This window comes from Semicossyphus pulcher, unplaced genomic scaffold (assembly GCF_022749685.1).
Source record: "Semicossyphus pulcher isolate SPU_LCO1_2020_fin unplaced genomic scaffold, fSemPul1.0.p SCAF_16, whole genome shotgun sequence".
Classification (NCBI taxonomy): domain Eukaryota; kingdom Metazoa; phylum Chordata; class Actinopteri; order Labriformes; family Labridae; genus Semicossyphus; species Semicossyphus pulcher.
In genome coordinates, this window is record NW_027211670.1 from 3,843,174 (window position 1) to 3,849,636 (window position 6,463).

The 6,463-nt window shown below is 39.7% G+C and overlaps 1 pseudogene; it reads right to left on the reverse strand.

Annotated features, from left to right (window-relative positions):
* Positions 1-4,925: 4,925 nt before the first annotated feature.
* On the reverse strand, positions 4,926-5,824 carry LOC138593611 (putative nuclease HARBI1; annotated as a pseudogene).
* Between the last annotated feature and the right edge of the window lie 639 nt (positions 5,825-6,463).

Below are 6,463 nucleotides of genomic sequence, written 5' to 3' on the forward strand. Positions count from 1 at the left end.
AAATAAAATCAGACTGACAGAAATCTGAGTTTGCTGCAGGTCTAAATATTTGTTCAAAGTTCCATGGCAATTTGCCCTAGAATTTGCTCAGGGTATTAAGTTTGGAGTTTTGGACCAACTATCGATGTTATTTCCAAAGCTTGAAATTGAAGTATTAACCTTTCGTCCACCCATAGGCCAAGCCCCAAACACTGGATCCTACATTTCCCATTATGTAGTATGTAATCATATTTTGTTAGACCCTCCTTGTTCAAACCTTTGTTTGGTTTGCTGACTTTTGTTGTACATTTCAACTTTTGAATCAAAAGTTAATAGTCAGATGCTATCATACGAGCTAATTACGCCAGACTTCACAAAGCTCCTCCAGACTAGCATAAATTATTTTGCAGTTTTCAAAGGCAATGTATTACAAATTTCCTAACTTCATTAGTCAAACATCTGGCATGACCTTGTGTTCCTTTAGACTAATTACCAATGTGCTATCAATAATGCAAAGCAATAATGTTCTTGTACAAGATGAGATGCTCACACATGGCTTGGCAAACCATTCCTTTAACTGTATGCATTAAAATTGGATTAGTGTGCTTTTGCACCATCAGTAAAACATTTATTTGACATTAGAGTCTTTATTATATTATAGTGTATGCAACATTTAAATGTAAAGTGTCGGGTGTTTTAGAGTCCAGGTGTTACACCTCTTAAAGCATACTGATGTACTGCAAATGCCAAGAAAGACAAAACCATTGCAATACATTTACCAGTGGACAAAATATTGGCATTGTGAGTGTTTCATTAATCATATTAATTTTGATGAATGCACTGTCATTCATCAAAATGATGGTGTTTGTTTTTGTAAACTCTACAAATTCATCATAATATTGGTGTGTTCAACACAAAATGTGATATTATGGTCCAAATCTACATCAACACTTTTCTGGACAAATATTTAAATGTGCTTTTGGCAGACCATTGAGTTTAAATTCAGGGCCCGGTTGTTCAAAGGTAATAAAAGCCAGCAGATTGGATCAAATCTCGAAAACGTGTTGTTCAAAAGAAAAAACGGATTACATAATCGGATAAGATCAGGTAACCCAATCTTGGCTTTTATCCGGATAAAACCTCCAGTTTGAGACTTTTAAAACTTTTCAGCAAGACTGGGATAACTTTAATCCGAAAAATCTGGATTCCCCTGAGCCAAGCAGAGGGAAGGGAATGTAATGACAGAAACCATGTTTGAGAAAAATGTATTTGGCGTGTATTTTGATTTTTTAGTTTGACTCATGTCCCATCTGTTAACATGGAGGAAGCGGGCTTTATGAGCTATACTGCAGCCAGTCAGCAGGGGGCGATACAGTCTATGGTTTGACCACTGACTGTATATATAGATGGACAACGCGTCTCCATCTGCTCCAATTATATGAAATTGATGCCAAAATAGCCCCTGTGATAGGCGCTGCCATCTTGAGATGGTGATGTCATTTGGAGCCAGAGTCTGCTCAGTAGAGATTGGCGAGTGAAGCAGCCGTAGCCACTTCCGCTAACCCAAACACACACTTAACTTACCGAAGAAACAGCAAGGATCCCGCACACCGGCGTGTTTAACAGCAGAACAGCTTCTCTGTGTTGGTCTGAGGTTAACGTTCACAGGTATTAAAACTTCAGTGACTGTAGTGATTGTTTTAGTTACGTTTCCTCTGGCGTATCGTCCTCCGCTTTGCTCACCCGGAACTGACTGGCTGCAGGAGCCGAATTTGTCAACAGAGCTGTCAATCATCATTTTTACAGCATCAAATAACTAATAAAAAATAAACTTGTCAGAAAAATGAACACTTGGACATAAACCAGCATGATAATAACTAGCTATAATGACAGAAACCATGTTTGAGAAAAATTAATCGGGCGTGTATTTTGATTTTATAGTTTGACTCATGTCCCATCTGTTAACATGGAGGAGGCGGGCTTTATGAGCTATACTGCAGCCAGTCAGCAGGGGGCGCCCGAAATGTTTTGGCTTCACTTTTAGGTAGCTGTCATGTCGTCCATCTTTTTATACAGTCTATGGGTTTGACCCATCAGTCCACCCCAAGCTTCACCAAACAAAACCTTTTTTTTTTGTGTGTCACCTGGTTTCCTAAAGGATAGGGACAAAATTATGTTGGTAGCAACTGAACAATAATAATAATAATAGATTATATTTATATAGCGCTTTAAGAAGTACTCAAAGACACTTTACATGTTAAAAATAATAGCGAAGACAGTAAAAGCAATAAACAGTATAAAACAATGAAGGTGCAGAAATTACAGTTAAATATGCAAGTATTTAAAAGAAAACAATTACAACAATAACATAATGAGGGGTCACAGATTAAAAGCAGATTTAAATGGGTGGGTTTTGAGTCCAGTTTTGAAAGAGGGGAGTGAGGGAGAGTGTCTGAGGTGTTGGGGGAGAGAGTTCCAGAGGGAGGGGGCGACAATAGAGAAGGCTCTGAATACAAACAGATTTAGTTTACTTATGGACACGCAGTTGTAAACTCATAGTCAGAAATCTTGCTTAACAACATTTAAAAAACATATTTACCGTACAATTCTGTGTATAAGACGCACTTTTAATATATATTTTTTTCATCTAAAAAATGGGCTGCGTCCTACATATCGGAGCAACCAATACACCAGTATAAAATGCAGAGAGGTAAGTTATTGTGTTATGGTATTTTACCCAAACGATGGCGCCATCAGGTTGTTAAGTGGTGACGTCACATCTCCGCATGAAACCGTTCCCAGGCCGCTACAATGTGTCTATTTACAATTTGCCGCAGTGCTGTTTTCTTCGCTGTAAGCGAGAGACAAAACTACACAATAGCCCTTTTCTATCTTGACTGGAGAAGAAGGAGGGGAAGATGAGGTGACAAATGAATCACACCTGTGGGTTAGGGGAGGGCTAATCATCTAACAAAAGCAGCATGGAGGAGAGCAGAGAGGAGTGAGAGTGGGATTAGTTTAAGTTCAATCCAGAGAGGTATCGCACAAAAGTAGAAAATAGAAATCCAGGATAACTGAGAAAGCCCAGCTTGACCTAGTTTAATCTGCATCCTGGCTGAATTGGTTGCAGGTTCGCCGAGCCAGGATGAGAAGGCGCAGCTATGTCAAGCCAGGTGCAGATAGTCAGGATAAGTGCATGTTCAAGGCATTCTTAAATAGACCACGGGATCGATCACAGGATCACGGATGGAAAAATGGACAAGACATGCATCATACTTTTCGTCAGCAGAACAACAGCTCCTCATGGAGATATACGAAGAAATGAAACACATCATTAGAAAAAAGGAAATACAGCTGCTATAATTAAAGAACGAGAGAAAGCCTGGCAGACAATAGCGGACCGGCTGAATGAGTAAGTAGTCCCACTGTGCTCCACTGAAACTGTCATAATTACAATTAATTACAATTTCAAGTCCAATAATTAACAGTTGTACATTTTGCCTTAAATGTGGCGAGTTGAAGTGCATGTTACTCAGGAAATGTAGATTATCATTAAGATCAATTGCAAACAATTATCCACAATGGGCGTCTATTTTTTCTGTCCACTTTATTTAATCTATTTATCTATCTTGTGTTTTTTGTCTATTTTCATCTATCCTATGTATTTGTCTATCCTTCATAAAGAACAAACGGCCACCAAAGGAACTGGCAGCAAGTCAAAATTAAATACAAGAACATTTTGCAGCCTGGTAAGTGACTTGATTATTGATAACAAAGTACAAATGAGGTGAATAGATCTGCTGACATATTTTATGTCTCTATGATTGTAGTAAAAAAGACATAAATCGGGCACGGGGGGCGGCCCACCGACCCAGGAGTTCACTGCAGCAGAGGAGCTGGCACTGGATGTTAATAAAGGGAGGCCAGTGATGGAAGGGATCCAGGGAGGGACAGCCACTCACTCTGTCCCAGTGACAGAAAATGGCCTCTTCATACAAGACACATTATTACAATACTACTTAACATGAAACACAATCAAATAATGATATTATGTGTACTGTCTGACTTTGGCTTCCCTTGCAGTATCTGGTAACACAGTCACACTTTTGGAGCTACCAGAGGATGATCCAGTGAGTACTTTCTATGATGAAGAGAATATATCACTGCACTCCAGAAGGCTTGAGGTATCATGTCAATTTTGTGGAAATATCCTGCTTATTTCATCCATAGTGAATAAGAAGTCAGTGACGTGGAGCAAATACAAAATATCATATCTGTAACAGGACCCAGACACTGCACAGCAAGGTCAACAGCCTGGTAACATAGTGAGTATTGCCTTAAGTAAACTGACAGGTGTTTTACAGAATTCACAAAGCATCAGACAACTTTATGCAAGACATCTTAAGGGACAGATAGAGCTGGCGGATATGAAGAGTTGAGCAAGAAAAAGCTACAGGACATCAAGCGAGCTGGAGATCAAACGGAAGACACGAAGAAAACTGGACCCAGAAATCAAGAAACTAGAAAGAGAAGTGAGAGATTATTTCAGTGCACACTGTGACCATGACCGTAACACAATGTGTTAATCAGCTATGTTTTTCTCTTCTCTCTCTCCCAGCTCCAAGCTGACAAGTGATGCATGCAAAAATAAAATAATATCTTTTTCATGAATGTCTAGTACACTATATGGTTATATATGGCTAAATCAAAACAAAATTAACTGAAATAATTTGCAATATTGCTCTCTGACCAGTCTGCCATTTATATTGTCTGGGAATCGGGAGCATGGTCCCGTTCAATATCCAGAACTACTCTGGGAGCCCTTTCCTTTCTCAGGCTGCTGATGTTATGCAGCAATGTGCATGCAACAATCACATCACAGGCCCTGTCCGGGGAGACCCTCAGGTGGTGCTGGCAATGAAAACCAGATTTCAGAAGGCCAAAGGTCATCTCAATTCGGGCCCTTGTTTTGGCATGGGCATGGTTGTAGGCCTGCTGTGCCGGGGTTTGGGGGTCTGCAAGGGGAGTCATCAGAAATGATTCCCAGGCATAGCCTTTGTCTCCCAGCAGCACACCAGAGAATTCACCTGAGAATACAAGTTATAATTCTTAAAACTACATAGATGGCAGAGTAAAACACTCATGATGTCCAAAGTGCTTTAAAATAAAATTTGTGTGGCTTACTTTGATTCTGGAGTCGTGGACTGAGCCAGGCCACTTTGCCTCTAAATTGCTGACAAGGCAGTCAGCATCACAGATCATCTGAAACAATAAGATGAAACCTATTACGGTAATTTAATGAACAGAATTAATTTTTTGTAGCTGAGAGTAACCATAAATCATTCTTACCTGAACATTGATGCTGTGGAAGGATTTCCTGTTGACACAGTCTCCCTCGTGTTCACTTTACCTGCAATCTTGTAAAACTCGTCCTCGTTGTAGAGGGGTCTACTGTGGCCAGGGAAGGTGATAAATATGTGTGATAGTGACTTCAGTGGTAGACTACCACGTCTTATTGTTCGGCAAATAGTCCCTTTATTGAGGTTCTCGGCATCTCCAACAGTATAAAGGAAGGTTCCACTTGCCAATAATCGCAGCGTAATGCAGACCATCTGTGGTACAGTGAGAGCCTGGCTTCGTGCTGTCTGCTGCTGAATCTTTGGACCCAGCAGCCAAAATAAAATATAGAATTCCATCACCTGAGAATCTATCTAATCTCAGTCAGATATTCATCTGCAAAGGCCAATGGGTCCGACTTGTCCCGGAAGACTCTTTCACGCCTAAATGCTCGACTGAGTATTAATGCTTCCTCATCCAGTACATCATTCAAAAATGGGCATGCCATTGTGCAGAGGAAACAGGTTAATGGGACTTGAACCTACACTGAACAAAAATATAAACGCAACACTTACCTGACATTTTAGAGTGGCCTTTTATTGTGGCCAGCCTAAGGCACACCTGTGCAATAATCATGCTGTCTAATCAGCATCTTGATATGCCACACCTGTGAGGTGGATGGATTATCTCGGCAAAGGAGAAGTGCTCACTAACACAGACTTAGACACATTTGTGAACAATATTTGAGAGAAATAGGCCTTTTGTGTACATAGAAAAAGTCTTACATCTTTGAGTTCAGCTCATGAAAAATGGGAGCAAAAACAAAAGTGTTGCGTTTATATTTTTGTTCAGTGTATATATTGCCCTCGTCAGAGACTTAATTGAAACCACCGTTTCACCAATTTAAAAGTGACTGTTACCGTTAAAATAACAGTAAATCTACTTAAATCAAATGACAAATGACAATATATCTGTAATGTTTAAATGCAGGATAATTAAAGTTATGAAACGTATTTACAAAGACCATGGAAATGCTGTAAAACACATTGATTTCTCATTAATTAATCATCTCAGGATTGACCGTCGAACTAACAGATGAATCACTAGGATTAATCTTAGCCTGGTTGTTAGCTAGCTGTAAAGAATA